This window comes from Aquarana catesbeiana, linkage group LG09 (assembly GCF_042186555.1).
Source record: "Aquarana catesbeiana isolate 2022-GZ linkage group LG09, ASM4218655v1, whole genome shotgun sequence".
Classification (NCBI taxonomy): Eukaryota; Metazoa; Chordata; class Amphibia; order Anura; family Ranidae; genus Aquarana; species Aquarana catesbeiana.
Window position 1 is genome coordinate 158,873,339 of NC_133332.1, and position 18,607 is coordinate 158,891,945.

At 39.1% G+C, this 18,607-nt stretch overlaps 1 protein-coding gene across 1 annotated transcript in view; it reads right to left on the reverse strand.

The window, feature by feature from the left end:
* IL1RAPL2 (interleukin 1 receptor accessory protein like 2) overlaps positions 1–18,607 on the reverse strand; it is a 1,633,909-nt gene that overhangs the window by 1,402,038 nt on the left and 213,264 nt on the right. The window lies entirely within an intron of this gene.

An 18,607-nucleotide genomic window follows, 5' to 3' on the forward strand; every position in this document is an offset into this window, starting at 1 on the left:
TAGTCAGATCAAGGAAAGAACCATAGTTACCTTTTTACTGCACTTTAGGCTGAATTTTGGTACGATATTGAAACAAAATCATGCATAATTAATGCAGTTATCTATTAATTAAAATATATTTTTAAATACAGCTAGTGTACCTAAATTGCTGTCAGCCTATTGTAATCCCGTTTACGGCATCATTTAGAGTGGGGGTGAGCTACAGTGCCTTGAAAAAGTATTTATACCCCTTGAAATTTCCCACAATTTGTCATTTTATAACTAAAAACGTAATTATGTATTTTATTAGGATTTTATGTGATGGACCAACACAAAGTGCACACATCTGTAAAGTGGAAGGAAAATGATTAATGATTTTCAATTTTTTTTACAAATAAATATCTGAAAAGCGTGGCATGCATTTGTATTCGGCCTCCTTTAGGCTCCATTCACACTAGCGCGTTTTTTGATGCATTTTGCATTTTGCAGAAATGCACTGGAATTTTTTTAACATGGGTTCCTATGGAACATGTTCACATCAATGCCTTTTTGTTTCTCTGCATTTTTGGAAAGGGTCAGGGACTTTTTTTCATGCAAAATGCAGCGTTTTGCATGTAATAGAATTCAATGGACAAGCATCATGCATGTAATAGAATTCAATGGACAAGCATCAAAAACACAAGTGCACCGTTTTTGCAGCGTTTTTGATGCGTTTTTGCCGTTCTTTTTTTTTTTTTTTTTTTTTTAATTTTTGTTTTTAGACTGTAAAAAAAAACTGTAAAAAAAAAAAAAAAACGCAAATCGCGGCAAAAACGCCGCAAAAACGCTGCAAAAACGCTGCTCAAAAACGTGGCAAGCATGAAAAAAAAACCTCCAAAAACGCTCAAAAGCAACATGCATAGGTGTGAATCGAGCCTAACTCTGATACTCCTAACTAAAATCTAGTGGAACCAATTGCCTTCAGAAGTCACCTAATTAGTAAGTAAAGCCCACCTGTATGTAATTTAATCTTAGCATAAATACAGCTGTTCTGTGAAGTGCTCAGAGGTTTGTTAGAGAACCTTAGTGAACAAACAGCATCATGAAGACCAAGGAACACACCAGACATGTCAGGGATTAAGTTGTGGAGAAGTTTAAAGCAGGGTTAGGGTATAAAAAAATATCCCAAGCTTTGAACATCTCAGGGAGAACTGTTCAATCCATCATTTGAAAAAGGAAAAAAAAAAAAAAAAGAGTATGGCACAACTGCAAACCTACCAAGACATGGCCTTCCACCTAAACTGACAGGCCAGGCAAGGAGAGCATTAATTAGAGAGGCAGCCAAGAGGTCCATGGTAACGGGTAACATGGTAACAGAGATCCACAGCTCAGGTGGGAGAATCTGTCCAGAGGACAACTATTAGTCATACACTCCACAAATCTGGCCTTTATGGAAGAGCGGCAAGAAGAAAGCCATTGTTGAGAGAAAGCCATAAGAAGTTCCATTTGCAGTTTGCGAGAAGCCATGTAGGTGACACAGCAAATATTTGGAAGAAGGTACTTTGGTTAGATGAGACCAAAATTTAACTTTTTGGCCTAAAAGCAAAACACTATGTGTGGCAGAAAACTAACACTGCACATCACTCTGAACACACTATCCCCACCGTAAAACATGGTGGTGGCAGCATCATGTTGTGTAGATGCTTTTCTTCAGGAGAGACACGGAAGCTGGTCAGAGTTGATGGGAAGATGCATGGAGCCAAATACAGGGCAATCTTAGAAGAAAACCTGTTAGAGTCTGCAAAAGACTTGAGACTGGGGTGTAGGTTCACCTTCCAGCAGTACAATGACCCTAAACATACAGCCAGAGCTACAATGGAATGGTTTATATCAAAGCATATTCATGTGTTAGCATGGCCCACTCAAAATCCAGATCTAAATCCAATTGAGAATCGGTGGTAAGACTTGAAAATTGCTGTTCACAGACGCTCTCCATACAATCTGACAGAGCTTAAGCTATTTTTCAAATAAGAATGGGCAAAAAGTTCACTTTCTACCTGTGCAAAGCTGGTGGAGACATACCCAAAAATACTTGCAGCAGTAATTGTAGCGAAAGGTGGTTCTACAAAGTTTTCTACAAAGGGAGACTGAATACAAATGCACAACACTTTTCAGACATTTATTTGTAAAAGAAAACTGAAAACCATTTATCAATTTCCTTCCACTTCACAATTATGTGCCACTTTGTGTTGGTCTTTCACATAAAATCACAATAAAATACATTTACATTTTTGGTTGTAACATGACAATATGTGGAAAATTTCAAGGGGTGTGAATACTTTTTCAAGGCACTTTACATGCAAAAATTATAACAAGGAACATGCTAGAAGGAGGAAACAGCTAAATGAGTTGGGTAGCAAGTGCAATTTTTGAATTTAAAATGTGTAAAATTATTCTATGATTATTGTAATAAAATGTATATTTTTATATAAATAGTGGTGTACTTTGGTGCCTATAACGTCCATAGGTTTATTCATATCCACAGATAAAATGAGCAAAGTGATGACCTCATCAGTTTGTTTCAATTCCCTCAGGTAGGTGACCAGGCTGTAATGCTTAACTGCAGTAGAGAAAAGTCAGGTCACCATACTGCCACTGCTGTCTGGAATGCTGTGCAAATCATAGCCGGGCTAACGGGTGCGTACAGACAAAAATATGTAGAAGAATGCATATCGGCCTAAACTGAGGAAAAAAAATAGTTTTTTTTATATATTTTTGGGGGATATTTATTATAGCAAAAAGTAAAAAATATTGCTTTTTTTTTCAAAATTGTCGCTCTTTTTTTCTTTATAGCACAATAAATAAAAAAACCAGAGGTGATCAAATACTACCAAAAGAAAGCTCTATTTGTGGGAAAAAAAGGATGTCAAATTTGTTTGGGTGCAACATCGCATGACCGCACAACTGTCAGTTAAAGCAACGCAGTGCCGAATTGCAAAAAGTGCTCTGGTCAGGAAGGGGGTAAAATCTTCTGGGGCTGAAGCGGTTAAACTTTTGTTCTCGAGTTTAGATATGCTTTATATTCTGCCTTCATATGTTTTTACCTTAGGAGATAGCTGCACTTATTCTGAGAGGCTTTTCTAGCTTGAAACTGGGTCATTCCAGCCACAGGACCGTCAGAGTTCTAGTATCTTTTAATCAATTCTATTTTACTTAAGTTTAAAGACAGGAGATCTTCTATACATATCCATATAGATATAGCTATAGCTATATCTATATCCAATCTCTCTCTCTCTCTCTCTCTCTATATATATATATATATATATATATAATGGATATATATATATATATATCTATATATCCATTTTATTTTTGATATGAATTTAAAATATGGTATGTGCATGTGTGTTTCATCTCTGAATGAGACCCCAGGACTAAAAACCCATTTATGCCTTATACAAAAGCGGCAACGTTAAGCTAAAACAATGAAGAGGAGCACAAGGTGTAACTGCTGTGCTGCAAGAACATATCCCATGTACAAGCAATGGCACTCAGAGCAATATCAGCAGGAATCAGTTGGGAAAAGCAATAAGTAGGAGAGAGCCAGGAAGAATAAACAAGGTCAGAGCAGCTGGGAAGAAGAGTCTGAAAACTAAAGATACATAAAAAGAATCAAGGTGGATGTGCAGCCAAAAGAAAACGTTCCTGTCACAGACACCATTATACCATCATGGCTCACCGTTATTTATGACCATCATTAAAAGAGATACAGTATAAAAATGCAGAATTATACATTCTATATGAACCGATCATAAACTGTGAAAACCTCTTTGAAGAATGATCTCACCCCTCAAAAGATTAAAGAAGATGAGGTGAAAGGTACAAGGAATAAATATGATCCGGTGAAGAAAAAAAAGGGGGCTTGCATATTGTCTGATTGAGAATAGAGTCTTGTGTTCTACTCTGTGGGCCTTCCATTACAATTCTAAATTCAATTTCTTTAAAGTTGATCTAAACTTACAGTGCAGCTACAAACTTTAAAATCGAATCCATTTTTTGGAACACAAAAAGAATGGCTTGTTGGAGAGACACTGCTGGAAAGTGAATGAAGCTTCTAATGCATGCGGGGCCGCGGGGCCACATTTCCACATGCCAATAACCCAGGCCTTTACCTAATGCACCTGGACTGCCAGGAATGGTAAATGGTTACCAACACATAACTTTGATCCTTGCATTTTGTATTTTTTGTTGGTTGTAGAATGTACTGGTGTAATACCCACCTTTATTACAGAACTGCTAGCAGAGCAGGCTAACAGTGTGCCTATTGTTCCAGTTATCAGCTCCAGATGTACTGGCACAAAGTGGATACAGGGAGTCCCCTAGTTACAAACATCCGACTTACAAACGACTCCTACTTACAAACGGAGAGAGACAACAGGAAGTGAGAGGAAATCTACCCCTAGGAAGGGAAATTCACTCCTGTAAGAGCTATTATGGGAAAAACGTGTCTCCACTGATGCTTTTTCACCAATCCTTGTTTCCAGAACAACCCAAAATTTTCAAAATCCAATTGTCATTGGGACAGAAAGTGAGGTGAAATCTTCTGAATAGGGGCACAGACAGCAAAACAAACATTACAGGGGTGTTAACCCTTCCCTATGCTATCCAAAAAGCTTAAAAATATTTTTTTTGGCTGGAGCTACACTTAAAAAATGTACATGTTCCGACTTACAAACAGATTCAACTTAAGAACAAACCTACAGACCCTAACTTGTTTGTAACCCGGGGACCCCCTGTAAACTGTTTCCTGCAGCTTCTCCACTTTCAGTCTCAGCATTAAAATGACAATGATGTCTAATTTGGCTACAGCCATATTAAGGCTAACCAGTTAACTGTAGTAGGAGGGAAACATCAAAAGACAGTTGGCTGAAAGAAACCAAAAGAAGAGAAATATATAAATCCATTACAAAATGAATGTGCGACTTCTGTGTGTTGGGCCAGCCAGTGGGACAAACACTCCAATTATAAAAGAGCTGATATGGGCAAATGTCTAATTGCATCCTTCTCTTTTTGTGAGATGTTTGATGTTTGCCTGACTATGGCCGGCCTTAGGCAGGACATAGAAGTTGTGGGCCATTTCCTTAATCATTCTAGACTGAAATGAGAAGTCAGCATTGGGAGAATTGCAAGCATATGCTACTAAGAGTTTGGACAAAGGGTGGAACTGAATCTCACAATGTGTTTGATTGAAATGTTCTTAAAGTGACAATAAACCCTCAGTTTTTAAAACACTTGCAGCATATGATTTAATCACTTGCTATATATTAGAGCTGCACGATTCTGGCCAAAATGAGAATCACAATTTTTTTGCTTAGTATAAAAAGATCACGATTCTCTCACAATTCTCGCGGCATGAAATCTTTCACATTATACAAAACAAATTTGGGCTAACTTTACTGGTTATTTTTTTTTTTTTTTTAATTCATTAAAGTATTTTTTTTTTTTTAAATGCATTTGAAAGACCGCTGCGCAAGTACAGTGTGACATAAAATATTGCAACAACCACCATTTTACACTCTAGGGTCTCTACTAAAAAAAAAAAAAAAAAAAAAAAAAAATATTATATATATATATATATATATAAAAAAATGTTTGGGGGTTCTAAGTAATGTCTAGCAATTTCTAGCAAAAAAAAAAAAAACAACCACCATTTTACACTCTAGGGTCTCTACTAAAAAAAAAAAAAAATATATTTTTATATATATATATATATATATATATATATATATATATATATATATATATATATATATATAATGTTTGGGGGTTCTAAGTAATGTCTAGCAATTTCTAGCAAAAAAAAAAAAAAATGATTTTAACTTGAAAACAACTGTCAGAAAAAGGTTTAGGCCTCTTTCACATGGACGATCCGTATGTCCGTTTTTCATCCTTCCGTTTTCGGATGAAAAACGGACATACATTCATCCCTATGGAGCGTCGTGACATGTCCGCTGACATCCGACCCCGCTCCGATCCGAAAAGTGTAACGGAGGAAAAACCTACTTTTCCATCCGTTTTCGGATCGGATGACGACGGACACTACGGTCCGTCGTCATCCGATCCCCCCATAGGGGAGAGCGGCGCTCTGACAGGTCCGTCGCTGCACAGTGTGCAGCGATGCACCTGTCATCTTCCTGCTCAGCGGGGATCGGCGGAGCGATCCCCGCTGAGCCAGCGGATGTTCACGGGGCGGATCATCACTGATCCGCCCCGTGAGAAAGAGGCCTTAGTGTTTAAGTGGTTAAATGTTCCTAATTTACATACAGAAGTCTATTCCTTTGATGTAAAAGACAAATTGATACAATGTTTAGACTTAACATTCCACTGATAGAATGTTTTAAAACTTGGCAGACTGCCCAGACTTTGACTTTTGAGGGCTGAGAGCAGAAAGCAGAGAGAAAATTCTCTGCATACCAAAGATCAGGAAGATCGGGAAACCCTTTGTCAAGATTGCAATGGGAAAAAATCGCGATAACGATTCTTGACGATTAATCGTGCAGCTCTACTATATATGAAACTTCTTTATTCTTTACTCCTTGCCATTGTTCCAGTTTAAGCTGGTGCCATGAATCCTGCCCCAGGTTTCTGATTTCAGGGGGATTCCTTCCTTTTGCAGCATTGTATGGAGTCACCCTTGCATGCATGGACTAAAATGATGTCTCCCGACACTGTGTGCACCAATAGAAACACACAACTCTGTACCCTAAGTTGACAATTCACTGCCTTGCTCCTCTCACCCCTTCCGTTCTAAAAGCTAACAGACTGACTTGATTCTGTACTGTCCATTTGGTAACTGTTTCATGTAAAGTTCATGAAAGCAGCACTGAAATAGCAGGAGCCAGCAGCATTGCAAGTTGTAAACTGCAAGTTTTAACTGGAACTGGAGAATGTTTATTTTATTGCGCTCAGTGTACTCAGTTTAATGCCACTCTAATGCCCCGTACACACGGTCGGACTTTCCGACGGAAAATGTGTGATAGGACCTTGTTGTCGGAAATTCCAACCGTATGTAGGCTCCATCACACATTTTTCATCGGATTTTCCGACACACAAAGTTTGAGAGCAGGATATAAAATTTTCCGACAACAAAATCCGTTGTCGGAAATTCCGATCGTGTGTACACAAATCCGACGGACAAAGTGCCACGCATGCTCAGAATAAATAAAGAGATGAAAGCTATTGGCTACTGCCCCGTTTATAGTCCCGACGTACGTGTTTTACGTCACCGCGTTTAGAACGATCGGATTTTCCGACAACTTTGTGTGACCATGTGTATGCAAGACAAGTTTGAGCCAACATCCGTCGGAAAAAATCCTAGGATTTTGTTGTCGGAATGTCCGAACAAAGTCCGACCATGTGTACGGGGCATAAGTCCCCATAATAGACGTATCTAAGAAAGGGAAGTAATCAAAACCATCAGGACCCATAAAGCACTTGGAGAACAAAGGAGAAAAATGGTGCACCAAAACAAAATGCAGGGGCCCAATCTAGTAAATTAAAAATAGTTTATTTTGATGTAAAAATGCTAACATTTCAGGGGCTTTAAAAATACTCCCTTCACCAGGGCCTTTTACAGAGACATGCAAACTAAGATGGTTGGCCGTAGAGCTGTCACTTCCTGTATATACTGACACAATGCTATGTTCCTATACCCCACAGTACATTGACATCAGTCCCTGTATTACCTATAGAAAACCCACAAATGGGAAGAAGAGGGGAACCGTACAGTATCTTATGTACTTTATTCACACAGTTGGCAAAAGATCAATACAACTTTCTTGGGGACAGTGTCTGCCCTAAAACAAATACATGAGACACATGCATGTCTCTTTTCTTATTCCCTGAAGAAGGGGTGGGGGGTTAACGTCCAAGAAATGTGTTTGCATTTTTGCATCATAATAAAAAGAATTTTGATACACTACATTAGGTGAGTGCCTATCCTGTTGATACTGGCAGAATAAGCAATTTACAAATCCCTAGACTTGCACTACTGCATGCCACCAGGGATACCCTCTTCTGTGTCTTCCTGGAACTCTCATACACTACACCTTTCTTAGTGCCCAGTGTGTCATAGCTTAAAGTTATGACACATAATCCATTACTCTAGTAAATGTATGTCCTCTTTCCTACACCCATTACTTAACTCCTTGGAATGGAAAACCCTAGATCTTTTGGTTGATGGACCTCCCATCTCTTCTCCAATGTACATCACTTTCTCATTTTACATCAGTTTCAGCAAAGTTGGACCTGCATCACAAAGCTCAAAAAATCTCAAATACTCTTATGCCCTGTACACACGGTCGGACTTTGTTCGGACATTCCGACAACAAAATCCTATGATTATTTCCGACGGATGTTGGCTCAAACTTGTCTTGCATACACACGGTCACACAAAGTTGTCGGAAAATCCGATCGTTCTAAACACGGTGACGTAAAACACGTACGTCGGGACTATAAACGTGGCAGTGGCCAATAGCTTTCATCTCTTTATTTATTCTGAGCATGCGTGGCACTTTGTCCGTCGGATTTGTATACACACGATCGGAATTTCCGACAACGGATTTTGTCATCTCCCAGGCATTCCCTGTACAGAAGTCACCGCTAGAGAGATCATGTGACTGGACCAGGGTGGCTTCAGAATAGGTAGATATACAGATATACAGATCTTTTCTTTACAGGCTTAGATAGAATAGGCTTGGAATAGGGGTGGGAGTTGTTATGGCCTTAGTTAGATTTTGACTGAACTTCCATTTTAAGCCTAAGTTGGCTATAACATGTGGCACCCCTACTTGTTTTTGTATGTTTTTGATGTGCCCCTGCAGGGGCAGTACTACTGTTAAACCTCTATCCAACAAATGAACAAATGAATACAGATATTGAAACCGAAAACACTCAAATTTTCAGAAATAATCACATTGAAAAGTACCCACACTTTATAATGCCTAAGCATACTGGATGGGAGAGATTGCTTTGAATCTGGACCGAGAGGTGGATCAGTGTAGGAGGTTTTCCACTGAACCCAGTTGATGTATTTATTGGGTGTGGTGAACGAGTTATGACCTGTTTATGAGGTCTAAGAAAGAGGTGAGCATGTTTTTCACCTGTTTGGTGGAGGCACGTATGGCACATGAAGATTGAAGACATTTATATCACAAATTGCACAGTGGTGTTTAAAGTTGTGTCACAGCTGTTAGGCGCATATAATAAATATGTTAAGACCAGCAATATAAAAACTATTGTTTGCAGAGCTGTGAATCAAAGGGTTGACACTACCTCGGGGTTGACTTACTAAAAGCAAATAGACTGTGCACTTGCAAGTGCAGTTGCTTCAGTCACATGTAAGGAATAAAAAAAAAAAAAAAAAAACACAGCATTGCTGCTTGCACATGATTGGATGATGAAAGTCAGCTGAGTTTCACCTCTGTACTTGCAAAGCAACTGTACTTGCAAAGTGCTCAGTCAATTTGACATTACAAATCCACCCCTTTCGCTTCAAAACTTTTCTAAAAGTTGTCATGACGTCAATCAGAGAAGTTATTCAGGGTTTTTCACAGCTTGTTGGATTAAATACTGTGGAGCAGCACTAACAATAAAATGTGCCATCCATAGCATGTTTCCACTGCACCAGATTAAGAGTTCTCAATCGAGGCATAAAAGAATCTGTAAATCTAGAGTGTCTTTAGAAACTGGAATCTGACATTGAAGATACAGAACCGTCACACTGTAGATAATCCTGTGCAATGGATATCCAACAGCTAGACCTGGCCAATGCATTATTTGATAAGGGTGTAATGATACAACTATCCCCATACTATACGTGTGTGTATATATATATATATATATATATATATATATATATATATATATATATATACATACACACACACACACACATATACATAGTATCTCACATAAGTACACCCCTCACATTTCTGTAAATATTTTATTCTATCTTTTCATGTGACAACGCCGAAGAAATGACAATTTGCTACAATGTAAAGTAGTGAGTGTACAGCTTGTATAACAGTGTAAATTTGCTTTGCTCTCAAAATAACTCAACACACTACCATTAATGTCTAATCCGCTGGCAATAAAACCGATTCAGCCACCACATCTAATGATTGGTAGGCTGCAATATAATACATTTTTGGTTTTGAGTTTAATGCCACTTTAATGGCTTGAACAAGCAAGTGTTTGTTTTGGGTTTAATACTGCTTTAAAGCCCAACTCTGGGCACCAAAAAATCCGCGCATTTCAGCTCCTCCACACAGCAACTGTTAAATGATTGTTAAAGTATAACTAAAGGCAAAAAAAATGTTAGTTTTGGATAGAGAAAAGAGGAATTAGAACACCTGTTTGGGTTTTTATTTCTGGCTGTGCCCCTGTTAAGGAGATTCCCCCTCTCTAATTGTCCTGTTTATTGTTCTCACTGAAAGCGAAAGTAAAAGAAAATACCAAATTTTGGGCTGGCCCAAAAAAAGTAATAGAAGGGAAATCTAGTGTCCAGTGGGGACACTAATTCTAGTGACCTGTGGGTCCCCAAGAAATGTACTTTCTTTTTGGCTGGGACAGGAGGTGAAGGAAAATCTTCACAATGGGACACAGATGGCAAAAAAAACTGACGGGTTATATTTCTCCCTTGCTCTATCCAAAATGAAAATAAAAGTTTTGCCCCTACAATAGTTCTACTTTAAGGCTAGGGAGTTACAGAAGAGGCTGTGTTACGTGGCCAACTCCAGTGCTGTTCTCCTCTCCCCGAAACGCCAGTCTCTGGGCAGCGCGGAATATTAACCCTGAATTGTACATGGTGAAGATAAGAGAGCAACAATGGCCAGAAGTATCTTACAGAGGAGGCTGTGGCGGATTGGGCACATGAATCAAGGCAAACTGCTGGAGCAAGGAGAATGTAAGTAACACAGCCTCTTCTGCAAATCCCTAAACCTAATGAATATTTTCCCCCGTTTGCAGTGTGAGCGACCACACTGCATGGATATCTTTTTGTTGTGTCTAAAGTTGGACTTAAAGAAAATTTTGGTCAGTTTCTGATCAAGAGTGCTCCCCTAATGAGTTACCTAAACAAAGAGGCAACTCTGGTACCTTCTTGGTGTTCTGTCAGCAGTCGTCCTTTTTACACAGCAGCAGGCTCACAACAACAGTAAGAGTGAAGAGAGAGAGAGCCCTGAGTCAATTAGCCGATTAGCTCATAATAAGGATATATAATCCTATCTTAAATCTGTTAAAAAGAGCACCTAAAGAATCTTCTGCATCTGTCAAAATGCCTGCTCCCTCATTGTATGCTGTGATTCCTGCTGCTGGCCTCTAGGTAACTCCTGAGTCCTGTACTATTTAGGCACCAGTGTATGGAACCATAGAGCACAACAAGGGACTGCTGAATGTAGAAGATGCTTTTTGCATCATAGCTCTTCAAGAGTGTGAAATAGGATTTACCACCATCAGACTAGTAAGCACTCTTGTATGTCTGCAAGGCTACTATAAAAGAAAAAGAAACAGAGAGTTGATTAACCACTTTGTAATGGATGTGACTATGAGTGTTATGGTGAAATGCCTATTTCCAATATAACCATACAGATATAAGTGCTTACTTCAGCCTCTGCTATCAGACTTAACCATAATCAATTTGATGTCTACCAGCTTACCCCCCCCCCCTTCATGTGGAACAGAACTGCAAGAGTTAAGAACAAGTTAAAGAAGATTGCGCCTATTTTCAAGAACTGGAAACAAGACACCCTATTTAGCTATGATAGTTTGCTATTCCCTTATATAGATATAACCCAGCTAAAAGCTTATACTTTGTCACAACAATGAATATGTATATCTTGCGGTCCGCATACGCTTGTCTTATTTGATTTGATAACAAAATATCTGGCTCGCGGTATATTAGCCGGAGTCCAGGAAGTAATAAAGGAGAAGTATCAATCTACTGAACTCATGTATGTCTCAGTAATTTACTTCAAGTGTGCACACTTTTACATTGAAGGTTAATTTGGCCAGGGGGACAGAAACAAAAGTACCAAACGATTCTGGTTCAGTCCAAAACAACTTCAGCTCCAAAAGGTTTACCCCCCTTCATGACCAGGCCATTTTTTGCTATCCGACACTGCGTTACTTTAACTGACAATTGCGGGGACGTGCAGCGCTGTACCCAAATAAAGTGTATGTCATTTTTTCCCCCACCTATAGAGTTTTCTTTTGGTGGTATTTGATCACTTCTGCGTTTTTGTTTTTTTTTTGCGCCATCAACAAAATAAACAGACAATTTTGGGGAAAAAAAACAATATATGTTTTACTTTTTGCTATAATAAATATTACCAAAAAAAAAAAAAAACTTGTAAAAAAATGAATTTCTTCATCAGTTTAGGCCAATATGCATTCTTTTACATATTTTTGGTGAAAAAAATTGCAATAAGCCTATATTGATTGGTTTGTGCAAAAGTTATAGCGTCTACAAAATAGAGAATAGATTTATGCCATTTTTATTTATTTATTTACTGCTATAAAAAATACTCAATAAAAAAAAAAATGTATAAAATCAAATTTCTTCATCAATTTAGGCCAATATGTATTCTGCTACATAGTTTTGGTAAAAAAAATCCCAATAAGCGACTATTGATTGGTTTGCGCAAAAGTTATATTGACTACAAACTATGGGACATTTTATATAATTTTTATTGATTTGTTTTTTACTAGTAATGGCCGCGATCAGCGATTTTTAGCAGGACTGCGACATTGTGGCGTACACATCCTACACTAACTGACACTTGACACATTTTTGGGAACCAGTGACACAAATACAGTGATCAGTGCTAAATAATATGCACTGTAACTGTACTGGCAGGGAAGGGGTTAACATCAGGGGCAATCAAAGGGTTAAATGCGTTTCCTGGGAGTGCTTTCTAACTGTGTGGGGTGGTGCTTGTATTGTAAGCAGACAGAGATCCATGTTCCTGCTTAGCAGAAACACAAGATCTCTGTTTTCTCCTGTCACAGAAGGGTGAGCTGCCTTGTTTACATAGGCAGATCTCAGTTATGTCTGCCTCAGGAACGATCGGCGGGTCCCGCAGACATCGAGTCCAAGTGGACCCACTGACTGGCTCCCGCTGTGTCCAATCACAGTGTGAGCGGGTCGCTGGCAGCGTGGGTGCAATCCCCGGACGAAAAAAAATCATGTACAGTATGTGATTTTGCGCTAAAGGGTCGCCCTGCTGCAGTATATGTACGTGGGGAGGTCCTTAAGCAGTTAAAGTGTATGGGACCGTAAACAGGAATGCTTGGACAAAATGAACACTCAACAAAAGACTACTTGCAATAAAAATATTTTATTGGAAAAACATTTTATTGGATAAAACTCGGCCGCGGCATATATTATTGGTTTATAAACATATTTATGAAGTATTAAATTACCATACGTATTTTATTCAACATAGAAATAACTCAATAACCAAAACTGTACGCGGCCCGTTCAATACATGACTGAAAAGCAAGATTCATTATGTCCAAGCCAATGTCGGATAGATGTACCCCATCAAATCTATAAAGCCCCGAAATCCCGCCTTCTAGATCTACATGCCGATAAGCAAAACCAAAATCCGGGGCCATAAATTTGGAAACTGCCCTATTAACCCTTTTCCTGACTTTTTTCAAAAGGTCTCAGAACAACAGAATCCAACCACCGTAACCTGGGAATAATTTCCGAAAAAATGATCACCAACTTTGGGGACGACATTTTAATAAGATGGAAGGAATTTTTAATGCTAAAAACAAGATCCAACATGCGCATCTGTCCCCCCACTCCCAAATGTAAAATTAAAATGTTAGGTGTAGGCCAAGAGAGAAGAAGTGTACTGAACTCAAGCAATAATTCCTCCCACAGCATACCCCATCTTCCAAACCAAAAATCTTGGAAACACTTTGGATCCAGACCCAAATTTGAAGTGTAAGAACGAGCAGCTACACGTTGATGTGCCCAATATACGAAAGAGTGTCCTAAAATCCAGACCACTCCAGGCACACCTATAATAACTAAATGGAAAATCGAGAATAAAGCTGCGCTCAAAGGACAAATAATAAATGTAAATAAAAAATATGTGTATAAAACAAAGCTGCCAGCACCTAGAAGTCTAGTATCAAACCTCAAAGTAACAAATAAAACAAAAAAGATGCAGCGCTAAGAATTGACTGTGGTGAAAAGAAAGTGACTAAGAAAAACTAAGGCATAGTCTCATAGATGTCAATTTGTGATAATTGATGTACATATAAACAGTAAATCACATGCATGAAATTGAGGATGAATAAATAGTAGTGACTGTGTTATAGAGGTGAATAAAAAAGACTAAGGCAAAGTCTCATAGAAAAACCAATATGTGATAATTGGTATATATATAAGCCTAAAAACATATATACCATGAAACAGATAAATAATTAACTCGTGGATAAAGTACACTGATGAAGGAATAAAACGAGGGATAAGATAATCCCACAAAGTAACAGTCCAAAAAGTGACCAAAAGAAAGCAATCATTCGTGAAGGTGCCAGGAAAACGAAGGGTATCTCCTGTGTCTCTTCACACTCAAGATAAAAAATTAAATGCGCTTACCAGATGGCGATGACTGCTATTACAGCAGTCTCGCTCAGCACAGGGAAATCGGTCTCCCCACAACCCAACACGCACAGCAGCAACTACCAGCGGATGATTCTCAGGGTTATAAAAGGAAAAGAATCCATAGTGTAGCATGTTCAAAAAAGGAATGATTTATTGAAAATAAATCAGATAAATCATGTATAATAGTCCCGGCGTCTCCGTCTGTAAAACCTCCACTTCCTAAGTTCGTGTGTTAGCCCATCTGAGAAAAACGTGATGACATTGCAGGCTCCTGGGACACTGAAATGTGTATAGGGACAGGGGTATATCAGTGGTGCTTGGTGGTTGGTAACAACCAGGAATGCCCTCACCTTGTAGGGATCCCCTCTTTCATCCTGCTTTGGGTATGGGACAGGAAGTGAAGGTATATGGAAAGTAGATGGCAAAAAAAAAACCTGATGGGTCATACCCTGAATAAAAAAAAAAAAGTCTTGGTTTTAGTCAGAGAAATTGGAAGATCTTCCAAATCCCAGCAAGAGTCAAACTGAATTCTTGTGATGGGAAACTCAATCTGAAACTAATGAATGTGTTTTTTCCGGCAATTTGAATCAGATGAAACCGTCTAACATCTCCCATCTACTTCAGGGGCAATAGATTTGGAGATCCAGCTCCCTTTGCATTGTGAAAGGAGGTGGAGAAGATCATAGAGCATAACCAGAAAAGAGAAGAAAAAAAGCTGAAAACACATTACAAGGCCATGAACATAAATTTGGAGCGAGTGGTGTTATAGCGCATACACCCCATGCCGCTGTGGTGCTACATGCATTTCTGTGATACATGCGCATCTTGAATTCTTATCATTTGGAAGTCAATCCCATTTGGTAAGTGTATTTAAAGTGGATGGTGAAGGTGCACAGAAGTGGTGTTCCCTATTTACATTTTAACGCGGGCTTATGTGGATAGGACTTTACTCCCTTTTTTAGAAGTGCCTCGTTCGCATATGTATCCACTTGTCATTACAGCTTGAACTATTACATTTGGATTCCATTGATTGGACATGGCACAATTTTTCTATTTTTTTGCTTTTATATGTTTGATTTATGTCTTTCATGTTTGCATTTAGTGCTGCACTTTATTTTTTCCTTTTAGCTTTACTATTAAGCTCACATGGGTTAACAGTATGAAATTAACAATTACATTTGGCCTTTTCTACTTTGTTACCAACTGTTAATTTTTATCAAAAACAACTTGTATTCGACATTAGGTTCCCTATGGAAACATATTACTCTGCACTGCTTTATTACATAGTAGGTGAGGTCGAAAAAAGACACAAGTCCATCAAGTCCAACCTATGTGTGTGATTATACGTCAGTATTACATTGTATATCCCTGTATGTTGCGGTCGTTCAGGTGCTTATCTAATAGTTTCTTGAAACTATCAATGCCCCCCCGCTGAGACCACCGCCTGTGGAAGGGAATTCCACATCCTTGCCGCTCTTACGGTAAAGAACCCTCTACGTGGTTTTAGGTTAAACTTCTTTTCTTCTAATTTTAATGAATGGCCACGAGTCTTGTTAAACTCCCTTCTGCAAAAAAGTTTTATCCCTATTGTGGGGTCACCAGTATGGTATTTGTATATTGAAATCATATCCCCTCTCAAGCGTCTCTTCTCCAGAGAGAATAAGTTCAGCGTTCGCAACCTTACCTCATAACTAATATGCTCCAGACCCTTTATTAGCTTAGTTGCCCTTCTTTGTACTCGCTCCATTTCCAGTACATCGTTCCTGAGGACTCGTGCCCAGAACTAGAAAGCATACGCTAGGTGTGGCCGGACCAGAGTCTTGTAGAGCCGGGAGAATTATAGTTTTATCTCTGGAGTTGATCCCCTTTCTAATGCATGCCAATATTCGGTTTGCTTTGTTAGCAGCAGCTTGGCATTGCATGCCATTGCTGAGCCTATCATCTACTAGGACCCCCAGGTCCTTTTCCATTTTCTACATTGAACCTCATTTGCCATGTAGTTGCCCACCCCATTAATTTGTTCAGATCTTTTTGCAAGGTTTCCAACATCCTGTGGAGAAGTTATTGCCCTGCTTAGCTTAGTATCATCCGCAAATACAGAGATTGAACAGTTTACCCCATCCTCCAGGTCGTTTATGAACAAATTAAATAGGATTGGCCCCAGCACAGAACCCTGGACGACCCCACTATCCACCCCTGACCATTCCGAGTACTTCCCATTTATCATCACCCTCTGAACTCGCCCTTGTAGCCAGTTTTCAATCCATGTACTCACCCTATGGTCCATGCCAACGGACCTTATTTTGTACAGTAAACGTTTATGGGGAACTGTGTCAAATGCTTTTGCAAAATCCAGATACACCACGTCTATGGGCCTTCCTTTGTCTAGCTGGCAACTCACCTCCTCATAGAAGGTTAATAGACTGGTTTGGCAAGAACAATTCTTCATGAATCCATGCCGATTACTGCTAATGATACCATGCTCATTACTAAAATCTTGTATACAGTCCCTTATCATCCCCTCCAAGAGTTTACATACTATTGATGTTAGGCTAACTGGTCTGTAATTCCCAGGGATGTATTTTGGGCCCTTTTTAAATATTGGTGCTACATTGGCTTTTCTCCAATCAGCTGGTACCATTCCAGTCAGTAGACTGTCAGTAAAAATTAGGAACAATGGTCTGGCAATTACTTGACTGAGTTCCCCAAGTACCCTCGGGTGCAAGCCATCTGGTCCCGGAGATTTATTAATGTTAAGTTTATCAAGTCTAATTTTAATTCTGTCCTCTGTTAACCATGGAGGTTCTTCCTGTGATGTGTCATGAAGATAAACACTGCAGTTTTGGTTACTGAAACCCCTCTATTCCCTCGTGAAGACTGAGGAGAAGAATGAATTCAATACCTTCGCCATCTCCCCATCCTTTGTAACCAGATGTCCTTCCTCATTCTTTATGGGGCCAATATGGTCTGTCCTCCCTTTTTTACTGTTTACATACTTAAAGAATTTCTTGGGAATTTTTTTTGCTCTCCTCCGCTATGTGTCTTTCATGTTCTATCTTAGCCGTCCTTAATGCACCCTTACATTTCTTGTTGCATTATTTATAAAGTCTGAATGCTGATGATGAGCCTTCAACCTTGTATTTTTTGAAGGCCTTCTCCTTTGCTTTTATATGCATTTTTTCACTGGCGTTAAGCCATCCAGGACTTTTGTTCGCTCTTTTAAATTTATTACCCAATGGGATGCATTGGCTAATGCCCTTATTTAATATGCTCTTAAAGCAAACCCATCTCTTCTCCATGTTCTTTGTTCCTAAGATTTTATCCCAATTTATGCCTTCTAGCAAGGTTCGTAGTTTAGGGAAGTTGGCTCTTTTGAAATTCAGTGTCTTTGTATTCCTATGTTTCCTATTTGTGTGCTTTATACTGGAAGCCAATTGACCTGTGATCGCTGTTCCCTAAATTGCCCCGTATTTCCACATCCGTGATCAGGTCTGTATTGTTGGTAATCAGTAGATCCAGTAATGTTTTATTTCTAGTTGGTGCGTCTACCATCTGACTCATAAAATTGTCCTGCAAGACATTTAGGAACTGGCGAGTCTTAGATGAATGCGTGGTTCCCTCCGCCCAGTCTATGTCTGGATAATTAAAATCGCCCATTATGATAACACTTCCCATCCTTGCTGCTAATCCAAATTGTGATACGAGATCTGTCTCCCCTTCCTCCCTCGGGTTAGGGGGCCTATAGCATACTCCCAGTATTATTTTGCCCTTGGCTTCATCCCTTTGGAGCTCCACCTCCTCCCTAGCTCCCTGAGTGATGTCATCTCTCACATTCACTTGTACATTATTCTTGATATATAGGCATACCCCTCCCCCCTTTTTACCCTCTCTATCCTTGAGATAAAGGGTATACCCTTGAATGTTTGCTAGCCAATCATGAGAGCTGTTGAACCAGGTCTCTGAAATTCC